This window comes from Lycorma delicatula, chromosome 1, assembly GCF_047948215.1.
Source record: "Lycorma delicatula isolate Av1 chromosome 1, ASM4794821v1, whole genome shotgun sequence".
Lineage (NCBI taxonomy): Eukaryota > Metazoa > Arthropoda > Insecta > Hemiptera > Fulgoridae > Lycorma > Lycorma delicatula.
Window position 1 is genome coordinate 161,491,139 of NC_134455.1, and position 25,102 is coordinate 161,516,240.

Genomic DNA, 25,102 nt, shown 5'->3' on the forward strand with positions numbered 1-25,102 from the left:
GGGTTATAATAATCAATAAATATTTATTGTTTTTGTTAAGCAATTAAATCCAACAAAATCTTTTTATATACCGTTTAAGCCGTTATTTGAAAATTATTTTTGTTACGGATATTTATGCAAACGGAGTTATTTGAATCCCGTTACGTTACAACCATATTATTTCCATCCAATAGTTCACTCTTTATCAGTAGTTAATTCAGAAATATACACGTTCAGGCACGTATTCCACGATACAAATACATAGTGAATTAAAATTAATATGATACTATATATAGCAACTGGTAATAATGTTAACCGTTTCAAGTATTTCATAAAATATTACATTTCCGAATCCTGTAATCTGTGGATTAAAATTGTCAATTTCAAAAGTAATTTACTAATTTTACATTTATAAAATAAAATGAAAACTATGATAATTTCATGTGCAGTTTTTAAAGAAAAGAAATGAAATAATACAAAATAACTGCTTGTAATTACGTGTTGACAAAATCTTATTTTATAAAAAAAACCTAAAATTTACCATCAGCGGTCGATAGATTACTGGGTGAACGAAAGTTAAAAAAAACCTGATTAAAATTACAAAGAAATAAAACTTATAATGTGAAAGTTTAACTAAAAATACTTCTTATTATTGGAAGATCTTTAATTTTAAGGAATCTTCATGTTAAATCTCTTACCACCAGCTATGCAATAAAATTAATTTATAACATCCGAATGTTCCTTGTTATAGAAAATTCCGAATACTAAAAGAAAGCAATAAAAAAATTAATATCTTCAATTTGTTTTAATACATTACAAAAATAATTTTACAGATCAGACCTCACGAACAAGCGTAAATGAAAATTTCTACATCTTTTTTTTTTATAAATATAAAATAGCTGGAAAATATTATTATTCAACTGTAAATGAAATAAATGTTACAGTTCTGCTTGCAGACATAATAAACTTTGGAGAGTTATTCATACATTACCGGTACCGAATACGTATTTGTTTCGTAAAGGTTTTCACATTTAATAAATTCTGTTTCTTAACAGAATTTATTCGAGTTCAATATAAACAAACATGTAAGTAATTAGCTATATAAATAACTTTATCCTCTTTTGCATAGCCTGGCGTAAACGAGTATCGTCTCAAGTATTCGGAATAAGGTCACAAAATTAATGGAAAATCTTTCTTAATAAACCTATTTATTTTTTGATTTCATTTATCATTCGACTAATGTAATGTATTTAAGCAGAAAAAGAATTACACGATCTCTTGATGAATAAGAGAATAAGATGTAGGGAAAAAAGTTAGATTCACTACCTAACACCTACATAAAATTTCATCATCAAAGATATAAAGCCAGATGTTAATATTTCACGACAAATATTTAAAGTTAAAACATAAATAAAAAATGCCAACATTTGTTTTCAATTACAAACATTTTAAAAGTAACGGACCTGACGGACACAGATGATAAATAACAACACCCGTATTACACGACACGACAACACAAAACACACGTAAACAGCGCAGTCGCACAACCACAACACTACGACATTAACTGAAGCACTGAATACAAAACCAAACCGGGAGACAGCGGCCACCTCTGCACGTTCTCCCACCACTAACCGGTCTCGACGCCAGTTCACAAGTATGCCTGTTTGCTTATCGGTTTAAACTCTGGAAATAGTTGTTCAATGACGTCATTTTTCAAGTATGCATTTCTTCAAGAGCATCTAACTACATTAAATATTACCGGTTATAGTATTTTCACGCATCATGCACTCAATTAGCAAAAAAACGAACACTTTTCAATCTTATATTAAATCTTTAATCAAATTATTTTAAATCTGCGTGCTTTCTAGGGTTAATTCCAGAATCTACTGTAACCGAAAAGTCATCTCATCAATCAAGATATCAAACGTAAAATAGGGTTAGATTCAAAATTTTTAGATTAACAAAAATTTACTTTTAAAATCGAATTACAAGTTTTTCATAGACTACTTTCTCTACTATAATTTCAGTATACTACTATATACTTTTATATGTAATTATCTCTATTATAATATATACTTTTACTACTATGTCCTTTCAAAATAAATATCTCGTATTTTGCCATTTGTCAGGCGAGTAATTCTTTGAATATTTCTATTTTCTAATAATGTTTTAATTTCACCTATCAACCTACCTTAATTATCTGTTGTGCAATCTAATCGCTGTCCATAAATTGCCGCACTATTAAATTAATATAAATCGCTACTTCCAAAATAATAATAATTAATTTTTTCCGTATTAATCAACGAATTGATTCAAAATCAATCAATGCTTGATTTTACTATTTTTTATTCTCGAATAAAATCATCAGTTCTTTTGACAAACTGCTTATAATGACAGAATATTAAAAAAAAAATTACGTGTAATTTATAAACCATATACAAACTGAGATATTTATTAAATCGGATAAAACATGATTGCTATTTTAAGATAACTGCATTTTGGTAAAAATTTCAAAGAGGAACTTTTGAAGAAAATTTTTTTTGATAGAAATGTTAAAAAAAGTCCTTCCGCATAAAAAAAGGAAGATAAGGATTTAAAATATTTCATCATCGTAAAGTAGAATTAGAGTGGTTTGAAAGTAGGAAATGGTTACAACCTTTTCATAATTCTGGGGAGGAGGAAAATAAATAATTTTAAATTAATTTTGTTATTCCTTAAATACTCGTCCAGAATTTACGGATTTCGTGAAAATTATAGATAAAGGGAAAAATCATGATGCAACCTGATAAAAAGTTTAATCGTACACAGTTCAAGAATATTAGTGAAGTGTGCAAAAGTTACGGACCATAATGGGTTAAACTGAATGGTACTTCCTTGTATGAAGCGAAGGAAGTATTGTGATCGCGAAAAATTTCGGTTTTCAGATTTCAACGGAAATATCCATTCTGACTGTCCCTGAATCTATTTTACGTATCTCGCATAACTCAAAAACGATTAGGATGTTGAGATTTTGGATTTAGACTGTTGTAACATCTACACTAGTTTTGCCGACTGTAAATATGTTTTGGCAATCTTTATTGACATACAGGCAGCATTTCCTTCCTTGTGTTGGAGTTCTGTCCTCTATGAGTTGGAACGCCGCAATGTTCCCGTAGCCCTACAGGCCGTAGTACGTGTCTAACTCCACGGCTCTGTTTAAAGATGCGCACATAGGTGTGGAAAAATCCGTCTCCAGGGGAAGCCCGCAGAGTTCCATTCTTGGTCCCTTGCTGTGGAACCTGGTCTTTGACGTATTGACATTTCCAGATGGGATCACGGTGTAGACTTTCGCCGATGACTGCATCCTATTAGATCGTGGTAACTCACGACGGCAGAAGATCGAGCTCAGGCGGCTTTGTCAGCCGCACAGGGCTGGATGGACATTCAACATTTAAAGATTTGTGTGCCCAAGACGAAGTAAGTACATGCTTCTCAAGGGTGCAGACAAATTATCGTACAGTCGAAACCCCCACATTATTTATAAAGGCTGTGTAATCAGCCGAGTTAGAGTTCATAAGTACTTAGGTGTTTTGTTTGATGAGATGTTGCTGTTTAGCAACCACATTAAGCAAGTAGCGTTAGACGCCTAAGTTTGTGATGCACAAACTTAGGAGGATTACTCAGAAAAACTATGGGTTGTCGGGCCGTCAAATGTACATGGTGTACTGAGGGTCTTTGAAAGGATGATCTCTTACGCGGCGCCCATTTGGGAGCATAGGTTGGGCATGAATTTTCAATTCAAGAAGGTTGAGCACTTATTCAAAATTTAAGGAGTGCCCAGCGCAGAGCCTTAATTGTATGCACTAGTGTTTTTAAAATACCTCCTACGAGGCTACCATCGTATTGAGAAAGGCTCTCCCAATCGATTTAGTGGTGAAAGTTGGGGCAGTCATGTGGAAATTGAGAAGAGGTCGGGAGGCCGAGGTATTTGGAATGAGGTTTCAAGCCGGGACAATACCGGAACGGAACGGTGATCACAATGCATCGGATCTAAATTTCGTACAGTTGCCCATATCCTGCCTGCGGAAGATGCTACAGAGCCTTGCGATGCATACACGGCAGCAGGAGTGGCACACCACGACTAAGGGAAGATCCTTGTATAAATTTATACAAGATCAGGGGGTTAGGGGGGGGGGGGGCTTGAGCTCGTTTTTAAGGGCAACGGGTGCCCAGGTGCTCACCAATCATGTTAATTTAAACCAATATCTGTTTCGGTTCCGCCTGGCAGCTGATGACCTGTGCGTCTGTGGGGAGGTCCAGTTAAATGAATACCTGATGTTTGACGGCACTGCTCTTGGAGTGGAGGGGGGTCAGAGACCGGGCCACTCTGGAATTTAGAGGTCAAGGGGAAAATTGGCCATTCACAAGCGGCGAGTCAATGTGGCGAGAGCCGTATTGTCGGACCGTGTGGGAGTTCCTTGTTGCGGTGGTTTTGTTCAACCGACATCAGTAGTTTACCTAAGGGAAAAGACTCCTACCGCACTGCTGTGTGAAGCTAATCTAGAGATATATATGGCTGACCACCAGCCAATTAAGTTTTCAAGCGCTTTAATGGACAGATACTTGCTAGCATTCAGCGACTTAGGCATGGCAGCGAATTTCTGTCTCGACGAAATTAATTTCAATTTATAGATGTATATATATTTTTTGTAGTTGACGGGGTGCGCCTACCCATTTTAGCAAATATATGACAAGCAAACGGTTGAACACGTAAACCGGTGGTGTTTGGCACCGTGCTTATTCCGATCACGCTGTTAGGTAAGCTCTAGGAGCTATTTAGGATACTGGTATTAGCTACCAGTATCCTAAATAGCTCCTAGAGGCTCAGTAGCTGTTCAGAGGCTCAGCTCAGACTGTTCGAGGCTCAGTAGACTTTTGTGGCACAGACATTTGGTATTATACTTTAGGACGACCGAATGAGTGGTGCGGAAGAAACGCCAAGCAAACCAATCAATCTAGTTGTGCACCTTCCCTTTTGATTGCAATCGACTGGACCGAAAATGCTCAAACAAGGCCCAAAATCCAAACAATTTGGATTTTGGACTTTTTCTGAACTGCAGTAATAAGCAGTAAATATCAAAATATATTGATTTTTTAATATTTATTAACCTCCGATTGTAAAATATTACAATAAATAATAATTCAATAATAACAATAAAAAAAAAGTTATTAGAAGTTATCAATAAAATAAAATTTTATGTACTTTTCATTTTAAAGAAACGTATATATGTTATTTAATAGGCGTACAAGAGTGTAATGTAATGTCCACATCAGATTTTTTAGTAATTATCTTCCTGTGATTTCCACAGGTGCTGTTTTGGTCCCAATTTCATTTCTGGTGTATATAAATTATTTTCTGAATTTGAATATTCAGGATAAATTTGTTTGATTTGCTTGTTTTTGGTGATGGTTGTTTGGATAATGTTGTAATGAATGCTAATCTGAGTCTGAAATTGGTTAAAAATAGGATGGATAAAATTTTTTTTGCATTAATACAATTAAAACTAAAGTACTTTATTTTTCTAACAGGAGAAAAATTAATAAAATAATTAGACATAAATTTGATTGCTGTCAACTTAATATGAATATTAGTAATTGTACCTTGCTAACTTTTGTTAATTCTGTTAAATATCTTGGGATAGATTTTGATTGTAATCTGAAGTTTAATACTCATACAAATAATCTGCTTAAGAAGATTAGGAGGCCCTTTTACAAATTTAGAATTCTTAGGCATATTTTTTCTTATATCCAGCTTAGAATGGTTTATTGTGTATCTGTTCAGGTATTATTTCACTTGGCATTTTGGTTTGGGGGAATACGTTTGACTACGTACTCCAGCCGCTATTAGTTATTGTTACTCCTTATTAAACATCTGTCTGGTTAAATCGTATATTTTTCCTTACTGTTAATATTGTTCCTGTTTGTAACATCTAGTTGCCTTGTCATGTCCACTATGATCCAACTCTCCTACTCCGCGTGATCGTGTACTATTTGCCACGAAAACAGTGCCGTGCTTTCGCTATGCAGTGATCGTGTCTTTACAAGTGTGATTGTAGGAGTTTTTTTTTGAATGTGTGGTCTATTGTTAAAAATGTCTGTAGTTTCACCTGATTTACCAAGTCAGAGTAGGAAAATTGTGCATAACGTTTATTGTTATTTTCAACATTTAAAAACTTTGTTTTTTGTGTGTATTTTTCCAACGCTCAATAAGCTACAAAAGATGCTTGTTGTTTTTCTCTCAGAACTGTTAAGCGAATTACTGCAGAGGGTAATAAGGGGGCTACCCAAAGGAAAGCCGATAACAAAAGAAGTGTAAACTCTTTTTCTTCTCCGAAGAAACGACGACCATATAATAAAGACGTGACAGATTTGAATTAATACTCAAATCTGAATTGATGAGGACGTAATCCGTAGAATCGTTCTTGAGTTGAGCGTCCTTGTGTTCTATGACCGTGGGGAGTATCCTACCGTTCACAAAGTAAAACGCACGTTTTAAGAAAATATTAATTACAGTGGTAGCGTGATGTCTTTATGGATAATTTTTAAGATTCTTGAATTTTCATTCAAAAATGTAACGATGCTAGAAAGTTTTTAATGGAAAGGCCAAACATTGTTTTATTATTAGAAGCATTCCTTAAAAAATGCATAACATTCGAAACAAAGAAAATCCACGCCCTATTGTATATTTAGATGAAAATCGGTAAACCAAAACCACTCGAAAAATTATACTTGGTAAAATTCGTCAAGTACAGGTGGCTTGAAGGTTTCTTGTCGTTAAAGGTTGCCGTTTAAATTTTTGTCAGGCTAAATCAGCTAGGTATGGTTTTATTAATAATGCCAAACTATTGTTTCATTCGAAAAAATCTGGTGATTTCCATGACGAAATGAATGCAGAGATTCTTGCCGATTGGTTCACGGGTTGATTTGTGGATTAGGAGAATGGTGCATCATTATCATGGATAACGCATGTTACCATTCCATATATAAGAAAGGGTGCCGACTAGTAACATAAAGAAATCTGACATAAGGGAATGGTTAAAGAGAAAAACATTGGACCTAGTTCTTTGGTCACCAAGCTTGAGTTTCTAAATATTGTTCGACAACATAACACAAAAGTACAAAATTTACAAGGTTGACGAGTTGGTAGTAAGTATGAGTCACAGAGTGTTACGCCTTTCACCATATCACTGTCAATTTAACCCATTTGACTTCTGTGGGCCCAGATTAAAAGAAATGTCGCTGATAAAAGCAATACTTGTAAAATAAAAAGAAATTAGTTTTGGTGAATGATACCACTGAATGTGTAACTACTGACCATTGGGTTAGGTGCGTTAGTCATGCTAAAAAACTTCATGGAAACGATTTTGTCAAAGAAGGACTGCGAGAGGAAACAATGAACCATTCTGTTATATATCTCCGTGACGATGAAGACAGTGAATCTGACGATTTGTCAGAGTAACTTACATTTTTATTTTAAGGTTGTGAAAAAAACTAAATTTGCATATTTTACGGAAATTTTTTGGTCAAGTTAAAAGTATGTTACTTTTTTCTTTTTTTTATCTACAGAGCCGTTTATGCATCAGTAACATCCATATTATTCAAGTGATATAAATTTAAGTGATCATTTATTTAACCATCAAGTGAATAAGCATTATTGATCATCACAGTTCCGAAGATTTACATCGAAATTTCCCGATTTAAAAGAAAACTGTTTTCCCAAGGTCAGTAATTTATTAAATTTATAACAGTAATTTAGACGTCATATTTTATTTGAATTATTTTTAGAACAAGCCTATAAGAAATAAACGTTTTTAAATGTTCTATTAACGTAACTGCATTCTGGGACGTTTATTTCATAGTTTCATAGTTTGAAACTTTGAAATAAGTTTCATAAGTAAACTTTCATAGTTCACGCTATGAAAAAAATTACTTATGTATATCTTTTGTAATCTTACATTATAATTATGACTGCAGTAGTATTTATTGATAACTTATATGAAATAATATTATAGTACAACCAGAACTAGACAAAAGAGTTCTTAATTCTATAATTATTTTAGGCCAGTAGAAAAATAAACATTGAAAATTATTATTGCAAGAGATGATTATGTTATTTAGACTAGATTGTTTTATTCTAAGATATACGTTCAATTATTACGCTGTGAACTATACAGAAATTACATAGTGAGCAAAACATTGCTTACCGTTTTAAACAGGATGTGTGTGAGGGAGCATGTGCGTATGAACTGAGATCCAATGGCGGGGCTGTATGCTGCGCGCGCAACTAACCCTCTGATACTATTGGTAATGAGTATAGTAATTTGCTTTATTCTTTATTTAAGGTTGTTAATCTTAAAAATCTATTTTTTAGAAATGTTATTTGTTTATAAAAATCAACATTTATTTAAATTCTATTATACTCATTCCTGTATAACTACACGTAGAAGTTTATATAATACAACTAGTCGATTATTGTTAATGCTTCATATTGATTTGGGTAATTTTATTTCTGTTCACTCCTTAAAGAAATATTCGAAGGATTTTTCTTTAAACGATGACTATGATTTCAACAGTGTATATTAATTTAATTCGGGTATTTTTGTTTTTATTTCTCTAAGTGATGTTTTTATAAAAGATATTTTATTATATTGTTTATTGCAAGCTACAATATAGCTTACATGATAAGCTATATTGTGTTTGTATTTGATTTATTGTATATTTTGGTTTCTTATAGATCAGTGGTTCTCAAACTTTTCCGAGTCGTGGCGCCCTTTTTCAATTAAAAGTTTTCCATGGCGCCTTACTCTAAGTAAAAGTATGACTACTCGTAAGTAAGAGATAAAAATAGATAAAACTCGTGTATTTTCATTACTATTTTACTTTATTAACATTAAATTAATAATTATAAATGACTTGGTTCAATTAATTATGAAGATTTTACAATATTTCGCGGCGCACAGTTTGAGAATTACTGTAATAGATTATTTCCTTTCTACTTTGAGTGGTATTTTAGTATTTAAAGTTTTAGGTATTTAAAGTTTCGTATTTTAAGTTTTATATATAAATTATGATTTTGATAAAATTTTTTGTTTGATTATTCTTGATACTATGTTTATCATTACTCTTGCTCTCGACTCAAATATTTACTTTTGAAAGCCGGTTTGATGTTTATTATTAGAAATGTTTTATTGTACCTTTATTTTAAAATTTTTATTATGGGTATTGTATTGTATAATATTCTATCTATTAAAGTGAATTTAAATAAATATATAAATAAATAACCTGGACAATACAAATGTTTCTCAAAAGTGAAATAATATAACTTGGTCGATCATGGATCTTATAAACTGTCGTCAAAATGCCGCCAAATCGTGTTATCATATGGAAATCAAAATAATTACATAAGTAGATAACATACTTCATTCATCCGTTCAGTAAACATTGTTATCATTCGTTAGCTATTATTTTCAATGTGAAATTTACACCGCTAGGCAAAAGTAAAATGGTTTTCAAAACCACGGAGTTTCATTTTTACGTGTTATGTTATTTATTGGGTAAACTGAGTAATTCAAAGCATGAAAACATCAAACTTTTAGTTATAGTGCACATTACAAATAAATGTATAAATAATATACCCATATCAGCTAAAAGCAGTTAAAATTTATCATAAAATAACACTTATTATTAGAGTATTAGTTCATTATTTCTGCTAGGGTTATCAAATGGTTAACTTCAGGTTAATGACCTCCATACCGCCTCTAATTAATTAGTTAATTAACAGCGTGTACTTCTGAATGGTGTTGTCTACTGATGTGAGAAGTTAGCTGCCAGCGGATATCTGTACCCATTGTTCAATGTCAGACAGCAACATACGAACAGAGATGACCCAGTACAAAAACGTCCCAGAGCTTTACACCGCGCGCGCGCAAACACACACACACAGACATTTAGTTTTTATTTTATTTTTATGAAGATTTTTTAGTTCAAATAACAGTAAATGGTTAATCAAAAAGAATTAATTACAGCCAATTACATAGCCTAAAAACCCATTTCTGGACAAAAAGAAATGCGTGTCTGGTAATAATAGGAGTAACATCGACTTGAATGAGAAGGTAAAGTCGTCAAGTTTTATATATCATTTAAACAAGGAGAATATTAAATGATGAATGAAGATCCGCCGATTTAAGCAGAATTTTTTAAATACATTGCACAGTAGAAATAGTGCAGTGGTGCAGAAGTTTTGGCGATAGTCACAGAAAAGATCCTGTCAAAAATATTGGTCAGGAGATAAACAAATACGATGGTGTAATGGTACATCCTGACCCCATAGGGGAAGACACCCACCTTGTGACAATACCGGTCGGTACACTACTCCCTCTGTACCTAGCCCTGATGGGCTTACCGGAGGTCATCATCTTCCAGACCCTCAATACCTGTTTACTTTTTTCAGTCATCAGTACAGCCTCTTTCAGGATGGCACCGCTGCGAATGCCTCGAAAGACATTTCCATCGGTCTTAAAGCCCATCGACTAACAAAAGATATTTACTAGTGACACTAGTGACTAACAAAAGACACCCGCCTAGTGACGTTTCGGTTGCCACCCCCCCCTCCATCGTTCCTTGCCCTGTTGGGCTCTAACGGGAGTGGTTTATCGCCCACTGACTTTTTGCATCTCATAGTAATAAGCCTGGCCTCCTTGGGATGCCACCGATGCAAATGCCTCGGTAGATATTTGCATCGGTGATTTAATAACTCAGCTTATTGCCTTAGCTGTAGGCCTCGTCCGGACATCTTGAATGTCCTACATCGTCTCTCTCTGAACTAGCTAACGGGCCCGCGGAAGCGCAAACCCCGCGCCTAGTTCTACTTATTATGAGCCAATTTCGTGAATGTCTCGTAATTTGAGGCAAAATAAACACAACATACCACCAAAGAAGTTGATCCCAACAACGAAATTTAGTCCTAAATTCCCTTACTGAACTCAACTTTAGTTCATACCCCTGACTTAGGTTAAATTATTTATTTCCGGTCTGGTCTACAAGGGAGAGGCGGACAGACCTCCTACTCCCACTCAGCTCCATCGCAGAGTCCTGCGTTACATTCTCCTCATAACCACCGACGAGATGCCGCTACACCTCACGGCTGCATGGGATCTGTGCCCTCGGCAGTGCAGTCGCCGTTCCGCTGACAGCTTATACAATTTATAATCACCTCAAATCTAACTAACTGTGGCTCGCCGCCAAAGCGCCTACCTTCGGTCAATCAATCTGTCCAGGCGGTCTCTAATCGCCCGGGTTCCTACTTTACTAAATCCCCTCGGCTGTCCTGCTCTGGGCGAGGAATCGAAGGAAGCCAGCCACAATTGTCCAATCTCTGCGAGTCCTCCAGTTGACTCGCAAATCAAAGAAGGAGTTTACTCTTTCATGTTCCCTAATAACTCTGGTAGGCTCAGCATCGTACCTGGGACAGACATACAGGACATGGTCCACAGTGTCATCGACCTTACAGTCCGGACACAAGTCGGAGTCGACCAACATAAACCTAGCCAAACTATCCCTAAAAATTTATATTCCGAATGAAATGTCTCGAAGAAACTGAGTTATGTGCTGATTGGGGGAAACCCAACTAATCGTTCGCAACTCCTTAACATTTGAAAAAATACCATGCTTGTATCGATCAGTAGAAGAATCGTTCCACCTTTCTTGCCAAGAGTCAAAACCTTGGTCTTCAATTTCTCGCATCCCCCCTGCAGTTAGAAGGCCTCCTTTCTTGGAAATATACCGCTTGCTATGTTCCGTAGCTAAAATATCAACGGGTTTTTTTTGCCGGCGATCATAGTGATTACCTATTGCGAGACAGTTCTGTAACCGACAATAGCTAGCAATAGAAGACGCTGGGCTCGCAAAAGAATATCCCTATAACACTGGAATTGTAAACGATGGGCCCATACAGGCGCAGCGTACAACATTATGGCCTCACAGATACCTTTGTAAAGATTGCGCATGGTACGGTAATTCAACCCCCAATCGGGATGAGTGACTCTACGGACACCGAAGAAGGTATCGATGGCCTTCTTCGCTACAAACTAGAGGTGCTCCTTGAATTGAAGCTTCTTATCAAGGATAACACCCAGATACTTCTGAACGGTAACATACCTAATCGGAAGGCCGTCCATCACAACCCGCGGATGACGGGTTGCGGCTAGACGGCCCTTCCAGAACATCATAGTGGTTTTCTCCGCACTGAAAACCATCTTATGATGAAGACTGTGCACAACCTTAACACCTTGCATGCCTGAGTCGCTCTGAGCTCTATCTCGTAACGCGAGTTTCCCTCGACCAGCAGCAGCCCATCGTCGGCATAAGCCACGATGCGACAGCCACTGGGCGGCTGCAATCGCATGTGGAGAATCGAACTCAACGACCCAGATGAGTGAACCCAGAACACTGCTATGTGGACAATATTTAGACAGGGTTTTTCCTACCTCTGAACTGCCGTCACGAAGGACGACAGTTCAGTCGCTGAAGTAACTCGAGAGAGTTCTAATCTCATTTAGCATGCATCCACACTACTGCAGTTGAAACAAGGCAGAGAGCCACCACAAGTTATTGAACGCCCCGGATATGTCCAAAAAGACGGTGAATACATAACTGTACTCACTGGCTGAAGCCAAATACATGACCCAAAGAAGCGCGTCCTCTGTGCCCTTGCCGGGGCGGAAGCCATAATGGTCGTCCAATAGCATATGGTTAGAAGTTAACCTACATTAATGCGGAGGTACAAGACCTTCTCGAAAACCTTACCTACCACAAGGAAGAACGTCAGATGATGGTAAGAAGAACTTACAGTGAGATCCTTGTCGCCGCCTTCAAACAGCAATTTCAGCACACCACGTTTCCAACACGCTGGGAAATGCCCAGCAAAAAAAAACCTATTAAAAACCCTAGTCAGAGGACCAACAATCACAGGCAATGTGCGAACAAGGAGCTCCACTGTGAAACCATCATATACGGGGGCTTTATTCCTAGTCAGGCTACAAATTACTTCACGGACTTCCGCATGAGTAATTTCTGAAGACAAAATTTCAGAGCAAAAACCTACAACTTCCCTGCGGACACGTCGATAATAGAGGTCTCTCCAACCTCGGTATAATATGAAAGCAAATCGTCCATCAGATGAGTGAGGACACGATCTTTGTCTATAACAACACTAGCTTGGGTCGAGAGTGCCGAAAAAAGAATGTCTATTTTCCGCTTATGACCAAGTACTCGACGACACCCCATGGGTCTTTATTTCCCTGCTCTTGCACAAAAGAGCCCCAGGATTCACGTTTAGAAGACCTAACAGTAATCCGCAACCAAGACTGCACGACGATCAGGATCACCCGCATGTTGTGCGGCTCTCCTTAGCCCGCCCACAGTCCGCTTCATCGCAGTCAATTCCCGAGTCCATTATCCAGCTACTCTTTCCGACCCGTGCTTCTGGAAATGGAATGTTCAGCGGCTTCAAATACCGCAGAAGAAAAATTCTCTGCGTGGTTGTTTAACGGGATCTCGTCTAGACTTCCAGTAAAAACTCTTAGCCTGGCCGCAAGAATATTTGAAAACTTAAGCCAATCCTCACGCCTGTGTAGAAAGCTTCGCATCAACTCCTATAAGAATAGGACGACCCGCTACCAACCTAACAACTCTATTCCATTTTTCCTAGTGTTGTTCAGTGGGATGCCTGTACTGAAAGTACGAACTAACTACAACCAGGTCCAAGCCACTTACGGCAAGGATGTAATGTGTGTCAGAGGCCTGCCGTATGAAGACACTATCTACAGACTTTCTGCACAGTACGGCGGATTTGGTATCACCAACGAAAAAGTTATTCCAGCCTGAAAAACGTGGCAGATCAACCCTGACCACATACGGGTGTTGCAGAAGCAGAACATCGAGGCTCCGTTTCTCAACCAGCTCACCCAACTGAACTTGGACTGCATAGGCTTCCTGGGCATTAAGTTGACCGATCCTAACCATCAAGAGAGTTGATATATATCTCAACAGCAACCACACTCCTTACTATTACTAACCGAGTGCCTATGACTTTTGCGCAACCTTTTACAGTTGATGCAAGACGGAGCCTTTTTTTTTGCGGACAGTCATCATGCTTGTGACCCTTCTCGCCACAATGCGCGAAGGCCGACGCGTACTTACAGAACTTGGCCCTATGGCCGAACCTGCAACACTTAAAGCACCGCTGTACGTCAAGGTACTCCTTCGAGCGACAGGATGCGAAGTCAACGGAGATTCGTCCCTTCGACACAAACTTCTGGTGGAGACCAGCCCCTAACTCCAAAACTCCGTGATACCGTGGCGTATCACGCTTGCCTGTTTTGAATACTAGCCTACAATGTTCCTTGAACGAGGCCTCATCCAAATCAGTGGTTTGCTCTCGAATGAGAGACAAAACCTCCTCATCAGAGAGATTCCACTCGATGTCATAAACAATGACCCGGGGCCTTCTCAACCGCTTGGGGTCAACCTTGACCTCAAGCCTCCTGACAGCTGGAGACTCCGTGATGAATCGGACAGTCTCCTTGTTATCCGCAACAACTACAGGCCCTTTGCTGGTCTCTTTAATGTCCCTGATACGTAGCACCTTTCGGTTACCACGAAGGGCAACCTGAAAGTCGTTGAGGTCCTTGCTCGTGATCTTCGAGCTCTCCGCCCTGATTAAAAAGATGACCTCTAGTTTTTTGCCGCCTTACTGACTTCCCGTTTAGATTTTAAGACATCAGCATAGGGCCTCGGCTACGCTGGGGTCTGTACCACCTTTGGAACCACTTTGACCTCTTTGGGTTTAGAGGCCAAAATCTCGAAACCGTCTGGTAGCGCAGACACCGCCTCTTTAATCTTTACCAGCCTGGGAAAGATTGTTTTCCTCGTCCCGGAAGGGAAAGAAACAAGTAGTCCAGGTCCTCCTGGACTACTTTGGCCAGCGGGGCAGAACTTCCAGGTCTGCCCTTCGCTATTTGAATTCCTCAACTGCCAGAATTGGCTTGACCCGGGCGGGTGCGTCCGTATCCATCCCGCTGGACTCGTCCTCAGAGGAACTGGACGGCACTGGCTCCAGCTTGCGCTTCCGCCTGGACTTGCGGACCTCCTGGAAATCCTCCATGGCCGATGATTCCCTACTACTGAACTAATAAAAACTCTCGCTGTGTACCTACCAATTAAATTAGGCAAGCCCACAAACGTGACAGCTGCCCACAGTGAGTACGGGCTGCTGGACACCTTAAATATTCTCCTGTCACACTAAGCACCTCTTCACCGCTATTGGATCAGTTAAGTGCAATACTGAAAAATACAGCACTAACCACACAGATTACTGCCCTCGTTCTTAAAAGAACGCGAGTAGGACTAAGGGTAAACCGGTGTAATGAGACACCACGATCATCAAAAGGCCGAACCTGCAACACTAAAGCTCCGCTGTACGTCAAGGTACTCCTTCGAGCGACAAGATGCGAAGTCAACGGAGATTCGTCCCTCCGACACAAACTTCTGGTGGAGACCAGCCCCTAACTCGAAAACTCCGTGATACCGTGGCGTATCACGCTTGCCTGTTTTGAATACTAGCCTACAATGTTCCTTGAACGAGGCCTCATCCAAATCAGTGTTTTGCTCTCGAATGAGAGACAAAACACTGATTTACTTAGATACACTGATTTAAAACACTGTTTTATTTAGCGTCCTCTAGCAAACATTCAGATTTGTGGAAGGGATAATTATTGATAATATATTAGCCAGGTAATGTTAAGAAGAGATAGCTCGCTGTATCCGACTAAACTTGTGATTTAGGTCTTAAAAAGAAAAAGAGAAAGATGAAACACAGTAAGACAAGAAGGGGAAAAGAATTATATGTTAGGTTAAATATTCGTTAACCTATACATTTAACCTATATTCGTTAGGTTAAATGTATAACCTAACTAATATTTCTGATATTTTTATAATGTTTATAAAAATTTAATCAGCAGCTTTTCCTGTTTTTTTTTTTCAATATTTGTCTATGTGTTTTTGTTCTCAAAAAAAGAAACAATATTATAGTCGGAAATTGACTTTATTTAATTCAGTTTTATTATTTCTGAGACATACCGTTAAATGAAAACAGATATTCAAATCCAATAAGAATAACTATAATCAAAATGGACTTCGATCCAAGTTCTGCAGCATCACACATCCCTGTTCCAGTGATGATGTTAACCGCTTATCCAACCGCATCCTCCAGTGTTTTAGGCTTTCCTGAATCTACTCTCCATGTTTTAGAAGGTTTTTTACTTCATTATACATCAGATCTTTATTTCCAGGATTTTTCCTTTTTTTCTTAAACTACCTTTTATTATGAAACGGCATTACTTACTTCGCTTGACTTTTATTATAACTCCATTACTAATCCTATTTATACACTTTTTATTTTTCTTGTTACTTTTAAATTTATGTATATATTTTATTATATTGTTAAAAATTATATTATGTGTTACGTATTAGAAATTCTACGTAAATAATTAAATCTGACAAGATTAAATATATTATAGCTTCACCGCTAATTGTTGATTTCTTTAGATTAAATTTTACTACATACTAATATGACTTAAACAGTCTTTTTAACTAACTGTTTCTAAAACATAATTTAGAGTAAATTACTCGGATATGCTTTTCTTTTGACCTGTATCCACCTTCAGGTCACCAGACGGATTGGATTTTTCGGCCACCTGCAGGATATGAACAGCTAAATGATTTGGAAATGGACTCCTTCGGCCTCGCATGTTTTGACATTCAATAGGCCTAACTTTCCTGAAAAGGTACGAGCTGGCTACATCGACTTGATGTACGTGCTTTTATTCCGCAGCCTATGAGATGTTTTAAGTGTCAACGATTCGGACACACTGCAGCTAGATGTGAAGCGCAGGAAATATGCATATGTGGAATTAAAACACATGAGGGTGATCCATGTAAAGACCCTCCATCTGCATTAATTTTAAAGGGCACCACAACTGCCGATCAAGGAACTGCCCGGTATGTAAATTGGAAAAGGCCATTCAGGAAGTTAAAACGCTTCAAAAAATCAGTTATCCTGAAATGAAGAAAATTATTAGTCAACGAACACCTCGATTATCGACCACTTATGCAGAAGCAGCTGCTGCCCCTTCCACATCTAATATTAACGTGGAGCAGTTGCTTACTACGATGGCATCAAGTCTTGCGACAATGATTGAAAGAATCATTGATTCAAAGATTGAGTCGACTCATCAGTTAAACATGAGAAGGCTCATTCTCGGACTGACGTCGTTGATATAAGAAACGTGCCAGTGCAACATAAAACGTATCAAAACCTGCGATCATAACGCCACCAATTGATGTAATAAATAAAAATCTTGATTTAACTGAAAAAGGAAAAAAGATCACTCCGTCGTCTAGTCATAAGGCTAAGGAACTTGTGCCAAGAGTACATGAAAAATCTGAGTCTACCGAAATGGAGGTGCAAGTCATTATTGAGAAAGCACTAGACACAGATGATAATAAAACTGTATACATAGAGTCTCCAAAAGCTCAGAGAGCAGCCACGTTGAGAGCGTCTATACCAGCTGGCCCCAGCACAGCCTTAGAGATTGAATCCAGTTCATCAGCCGCCGAAAATGCATCGCTTGCGAGTTTAGATTCAATAGCAACGATGCTACCTGCACCTACTAAGCTTTCATCACCTGATATAAGCCGGCGAACGTCTTTGGCATCAGAAAGAGAAGAAGATGCCATGTCCAAGGCCTCAGACACACTCTCATCAGAAGTTGAGGCCGTTAGAAGAATGGAAAAACGGTGTAAGAAAGGATGGCCTTTCTTACACGGTGTAAGAAAGGATGGTGTAAAAGCCGAAGGAAAGCCTAGACGGTAAAGATTGGATTCGAAAGTTATATCAAAATGTGAAATTGTGAACCTTTTTTTTTTTTTGAAGTGAGACGGGGCTAATGACCAAAGTAGTCGATGCCCCTAAAAACCTCAAAAAAAAAAAAAAATGTAATTATCATCAATCATTAACTAAAAAAACACATCTAAAGTCTTTACTCTTCGATCTAACGTATAACATTTTTTAAATACAATGTTTTTATGCGACTATAGAAAGTAAATGTAGTTTGCAAATCTATGTTACTTACTGCATAAATGCCTGTGAATAGAATACGTACAATATTGAGTCACAATCTTAAAATATCTCTTGTCCTCAGATAGTACCTTAAAATTCGTTTCCTTGCAAACTAAAAATGTTAATTTTTTCAAAGAAATACAGATTGATTAAGTAAAAGAGAATTTTTTATCTAGTATTCCAACTTATTATAATCATTAAAACATAAACAGTTTAGATTAGATTAAGAGAATTACATTATTAATAAATTGTTTTATTTTTTCAGATAATATTATATTTTATTACATCATGAAGGATTAGGAGATCCGGTATAACTCGATAAATATTTCAGCCGGTCTTTAAACAAAATTCCCACTTAAGTTTGTAGGGAGAGCCACCTCCACCTACCAAGAACACAGTACCTCTAAAGATCCCCACATCATCAGACCGGATACACTAAGCGTCATTCCTTCTCTCTCCCTCTGAAGAGGCAGGATCAAGGAAAGGGAGGATAGCGATAAAGGATCGTTCGTATCCGTAGAGCGACCGCGAATAAAAAATTCAACTCTACCAGAAGTAGTACCTCGGTTTCACACCGGGCAGAGGTAATTCTCACACTTAAAATACTTCCGGGAGACTGAATATTTTACTCATAATGGGAGTAGCATCTTCCTGATTTACAATTTTGTATAGACCGACTCCGATGAACATGTTGCTACAAATTGGTTTACTTCCATATAATAAAGAGCACTCTCGGAACAGGCTTTTAAGAAACCGTAATTCAACCCGAAAATTGAATGGCGTGTGGTACTATCGAACTGATTTACATGAACCATTCACCCAGTGCCTTACTGGACGATGGTTAAAAAATATAGTATTTTATAACACATTGTAATAGCAGACTCAATTAATACATTTTTTTGATGCAATCTCAAACCAATATTTTTTTTAGAAAGGGTACAGTTAATAAAAAATAAAACAATAAAAAAAATTAAAAATGGTCGAAATCCAGTTAAAAAAAATTGATCGTCGATGATGCTAATCCCTCGACTGATTGGTGAGTTTAAACAGAACGTATTTACAGCCAAAGGAAATTAATAGTTTAGATACTAAATAAAAATTTGTCTAAGCAGACAAGTCTAAGTTCAAATCAAATAATAATATCTCACATTTTACAGACAGATTCTAATACTACTTATTATATATTCCTCGCTTTAAATAAAGGGAAAATATTCCCACGGTAAACGGAAGTGAAAAAATTTACGAACTGTATATGAATACAAAAGTTTAAAGACAACGTGAGTTCATAAAATTATGATTCAAGTGTGTCGAGCGAACGTATTGATTTATTGAACGGGAGTGAGAATGAAGCTCTTTCAAACAGTTCAGAATCGCATTTTGTTCTACAATGAAGTACGAAAAACAAGTTAATAAATTGTTTGTAATCCATATAACATATTCAAGGTATTCAATTGACAATAATGTTTGCTCTTTTCTACCATACGTGTCTGAAGAAAATTTAGCGTTATGCCCGAATCAAATTCACTTATCTTAAACTGATAAAAACGTTACCAAACACCTTTTTAACGGAAAGTTATGTCATAAAGAAACTGATCCGTGACAGAGAACAAATTACGATATTCTAAATTACACTGTTTAATTATTTAACTCATGTTTAGTTAATATTATCTACTTTGTTGAATTATTATTTGCTAAATCTGGTTTTTAATTACTAAATTTGATTTTTAAGTTTCAAACCTTACTTACTCTTCATCACATGCACCAGTTTATGTTTTTTTATTTGCTGGGAAAGTTTTCTCTGTGGTTTCATGTAAAGGATTTTTTTACATAAATTTAGTTTAATTTATTTTTACAAGACTTTTGAAATATAATATTTCTAATCCATTTAGACGATATGAAAGGTATTTTCCAATTTTTTGGTGACATTGTTATTAGTATTTTTAATAACGTAATGGCTGTTGGAATGACCAGTATCGTTATGTAATGACCGATCCGATTTAAATTTGATATTCAATGTATTTTCGAATAAAAAAAATTCAAGAACTTTACTTATATCCCTTTATTTCAGAGTCTTAGTTCATAGCAGTCTCATTTCGTCCTTTTTCAACTTTATTTTTCCTATTTTACATCCCACGAAGGCTTCTGGGATTCATATGTTTCCTTATAAAAAGCGGTATCGCTTTTTGAAGGCCTATCTATACTTTAAATAAAAATAAAACTATAAAATATAAAAAAATACAAATTAAGAAATTTAACTGACTGCAAAATACTAAAACTAAATATTTTTTATTATTCCTGATTTTTATAAGTTCGCCAAACTAAAACGACAGCCAATTTACTAATCTTTAATATGCATCGATATGTGAAAAACCGTATTTGAAAAGAACTTAAGTAAGTTTACTTTCTAATATGCGCCTTTCTTGATTCCGTTTTATTTTTTAAATTTATTTGTTATAGGAGTTTTCATCATAAAGGTTTGTTCAGCCTAAAACGGTTTGCTTAATCGCAAGTGTTTTGAACCATGGAGTTTTTAAATAGCCATTTATACGTTACTATCTGATTTAACTAACATTCATATAAACAGCTATCCGATCAAGGAGTAAAGACAGAGAACTGAAAAGCACGTGGAGATGAAAAGAACTCGAAAAAAAGATTTTGAAAATATAGAAAAAAAAATTCTTATTAATTTTGGTGTACTATTGTTTGCAATAAGCAGATATTTTTGGGCAAATAAAATGTTTGCTTTTAAGGTAAAAAAATTGCAGAAAAAATTTAAACAAACACGTACACAAAATCTCTTTTATCTTTTAATTTGAATTTAAAACGTAATCTAAAATAACCGATTTAAAAGTTATGCTGATAAATTAAATCAATAATCATTTTCGATCCCAAGGAAATTGTTTGCTGGTATGAGCCATGAATACAAAAGTAGTCTAGAGAGAATTAAATTAAAATTTTAATTTTGGTAACTTTTGTATAATTAAATTTACAAATTAATATTTTATTTTAAATTTTATAGATATTTATAAAATACGTATTCTAATGGAAGTCCAGTTATTTTTAATACAAATAAAACTATTTATTTGAGAGAGCAATATTTCCATTTTAAAATACCAATTATATAAATAAAGAAAGAATTTAAAACAATTTTGATTGGTGTTTCATATGCAGTATATTAAAAATAACGAGTTATTTCCCAGATTTAATCATTAACAAAAGAAAAAAAGAAGTTTAAAATGATTGGAAAATCAATGGAGAAGAAAAAACACGTTTCAGGAGAAATTGCTTTCATTGTAACCAGATTAATTTAAAATTAAAAAAAAATCTGAAAAAAATAAAATTAAAATGTTACATTAATTAATATAACTCAAAGACTTGGTATAAAAAAAAATTTGAACAATTTCTTTTTCCAAATAATATTCTGTCGACTTCTTTCTTAAGTGTAGCATGGTTTTCATTTTAACGTTAAATAAAAAGAAATAATTAAGAAAGCAAACTGTTCAATATAATATATTAAAAAATGAAACTGAAATATTTAAACATTAAATATTTTGAGAATAAAGTGAAATTTACAATCTTGTAATATACTTAAATTTAATTTTATGCTCCGTCGGTCAAAGAGCGAAATTGAAGATCGTGCATACCAATTTCTTCACAGTGCACGTAATCTTTTTCTCTTTGTTTTAAAATATCCATCTACAAAAGCGGTCTTTTCATGATTTAGTTAGTATAACCTCATTAATTAATTAATACAGAATCGTTTTATTTCGAATTTTTAAATCTGATATCAACTCGTATACATTGTAACAAAATCATAAAAATTAAGTACAAATGCAATATTAGGATTTTTCAATGGTAATTAGGCTCTAATTTTATAAACAAAATATTCAGTTTAAAAATGTTTAAATCAATAAAAACAGTTTGCAGTCGTTCCTTGAATTGCGAATCTAAAGCAAACACATACGGCTAATTAATTAGTCATGTTATGGGAAATTAGCCTAATTTGCCATAACATGTTTGAATTTATGTCAAGGAAACTAATTTTCATGAAAAACTGAGAAATGATAATAGTAAGAATAATAATAAAGTAGAGTAAAGGAAAGAAAAGTGGCTAATATAGAAACATTTTATTCAGTTTTAAAAAACGTCTCTAATTCTTGTCTGCGAATAGCAAGACCATTGATGTTCCAGTAAGATATTCTAAGAAAGCATTAACAGTTTGGCTATCAGTCTTCCAATTTGCTGAACTAGAAACTCTATGTTTGGAAGTCAATTTCTGTAATCTGTCCTCGGGATCTTCACGGGTATTGTGCCTCACAACCGCGGCATAAGATCCGAGACTGTCATCTAATTGGACGCTTGGATCTCTAGACTTAAGAGAAGAAAAATCCCCTTCCCTAAAGAAGGGAAATTGGTACTGCCTAGATTAAATGAAGTCGACTGTTTGTTTCTAAGCTCTTGTGGACTAACACTTCTCTTGGAGCGTAGCTCTTTCTGTCCCTGTTTCCTTCCTAGGATCTCCTTATAGACTCTACAACTTCTATAATTAGTTGGATGGTTTGACAAAGTTCACAAACAGCAGTAGTAATTCGATCCTTTCTTCAACAGTCCACACATGACACACCGGAAGGGTCGAATGCAGTTATTTTTTTTGTATGTCCGTATTGTTGATATCTCATGCACTGGACCAGAACTGGAGCTCTTTTGGGTGTCTCAAATGTGACGCTGCAATTCACGATTTCTCTTATTTTGAATATCTCCTTGTTCTCATTAGACTCAAGGTTTATGAAGAATATAGACAGTGGATCTTTGTCGCAAGATGACGGACGTTTATAATATTTCGTACTGTATGTCCTTGTTCTTCAGTTTCACTCTTGATGTTGTTGGTCCGGATAGAATAATATTTGTTCTTCAGAACTACCAGAAAGGCACGCTCGTTCTTTCTCGTGAATGTATGTCCAACTAGCTTGTGTTCACGGACCAACTGTATAATTTTTTTTATAGACGTCTACGGTTTTCGACATCACACGTAATTATTTACCACTAAAGATTTTGACATAACAGTTGCTTTTAGATACGAGAGACTCTATTAGTTCGTAAAGACGCAACACTTCCGTGATCCCATTGAGGAAAATTGGAGATGGTTTGACAGCCTCTTTACTGTATGTTTCATTATTGTTTTCCTCCATCGGTTAAGTCCTCATACAAAGCTAAATAGTTTGTGACGTCACTGATAAGTCATCTTCCTGTGTAAGCCGAGGACTACGAAGGCTTACGCAGTATCGGAACCGTTCGCCAAGACGGAGACGCTGATTTAGAATCTAAATCCTCAGTGGTACCTTCACAGTCCGAGCCATTCAGGTCGCTCACAAGATCGTCTCGAATGAGCTTACGCTGCGATAACTTCCTAGGATCTCGATCTGAAGTTAACAAAGATCCACCACGTTCTCTACCTCTTAGAGTTGGTTCCTCCAATACCAAAATATCAGTTAGTTCCTATTCTGTAATCTATATTACTCAAATGTTCAATGGCAACCTCCGAACGACGTGTTACCTGTAGGAGTGGAAAGTATCTCAAGTAGTAATGGAACCTAAGCCGGGCAAGTCAGAGCATGTGTGTGCTCGTACAGGCAGTAAGCCTATTAACCTGTTATGAAATATAAACCAATAAACAATAAACTATTACGTCTAAGGTATTTGAAAGGATGTTCCTTCAGAGATTGTGGCTTGTATTAGATAAGGTTCAAGTTAATCCTAAGTACCAGTTCGGTTTCCGTCATTGAACAGGCACAATCATTCGTGTTGTTACCAACTGCTTGGAGGAGAAAAGGTTCTGTTCAGTTGCCTTTCTAGATATACAGCAAGCATTCGACAAGGCCTGGCTATCGGTCTGCTTAACAAACTAAAAACAAATCTACCTCAACATTCTTATTTAATACAGCGTAGTTACTTGGACGGACGCTTCTCCCAGATTAAATACAAGGAGGAGTTATCTAAATTCTTTGATAAAAAGGTTTAGACTCACGGAATCCAACTCTGGGGTACGGTGAGTACCAGAAATATAGAGATTATTCAAGGTTTCTAGAATAAATTTGTGAGATGCATTACACAGGTTCTTACAGAACAACGAAATTCACGAGTACATAGAGTTACCGTGGGTTGGAGAGGAAGTCGATCGAATTACAACTAGGTTCAAAATAAAACTTAACGATCACTAAACTACCCAGCTGTTAACCTCTTAGACAATGGCAAACATGTAAGCCGATTAAAGTGTGTGTATATATTGAACCTAGGAACCTAATAGTGATTCTCAGGACGGGGGCTCTTTTCTTAAGTTCTGTATGATAAAAGTATTTATATTTATGATAATTTATGTTTCTAATGTTTTTTTCTATGTTACTATTATTCTTTTTCATGCTGTGGTTTTATTCATAGACATTATTATGATTTCTAGTTCATTACCGGCTGGACATTAACAATGCTTATGCTACATTTGATTTACTGTTGATGTTAAGAATGTAATTAAGGTGTATCACGCGAAATTCCTTTATAATTTGATTACTGTCATGAAATTTATTTATGGTACTAATCTACGAAATCTAATGTATATACAATTTGAGGTACAAAAATGTTTTTAAGGTATACCTAAAAAATACATAAAAAATGAAACATCCTTAGAACCACACGAATATTTTGGAATAGATTCGCTTAGACTTTAATCATAGGGGGAGTATTTCAATTCAAATGAATAAATTAAAAAATTAACTCAAGATTTATCAAGTTTCTTCAGAAAACATCGATAAAAATAATTAACCCTGGAACAGTATGGTGCCCTATCAGGACATGTATAGTAAGGTTATTCGGATCCAATCCGCTGCTTTCTTTTTGTTGTTCTTGGTTAAT

At 36.0% G+C, this 25,102-nt stretch overlaps 1 protein-coding gene across 4 annotated transcripts in view; it reads right to left on the minus strand.

The window, feature by feature from the left end:
• Window positions 1-25,102, minus strand: part of LOC142318210 (EGFR adapter protein-like) — a 1,091,782-nt gene that overhangs the window by 224,184 nt on the left and 842,496 nt on the right. Inside the window, exon 1 of one of the 4 annotated variants that reach the window (XM_075354773.1) lies at window positions 1,443-1,547. The exons of 2 other annotated variants lie outside the window; for them this stretch is intronic. The gene's annotated coding sequence lies outside the window, so the exon portion shown is untranslated. Of the gene's footprint in view, window positions 1-1,424; window positions 1,548-25,102 lie in introns of those variants that run through there. One more of the 4 variants, XM_075354774.1, reaches the window with a different exon arrangement.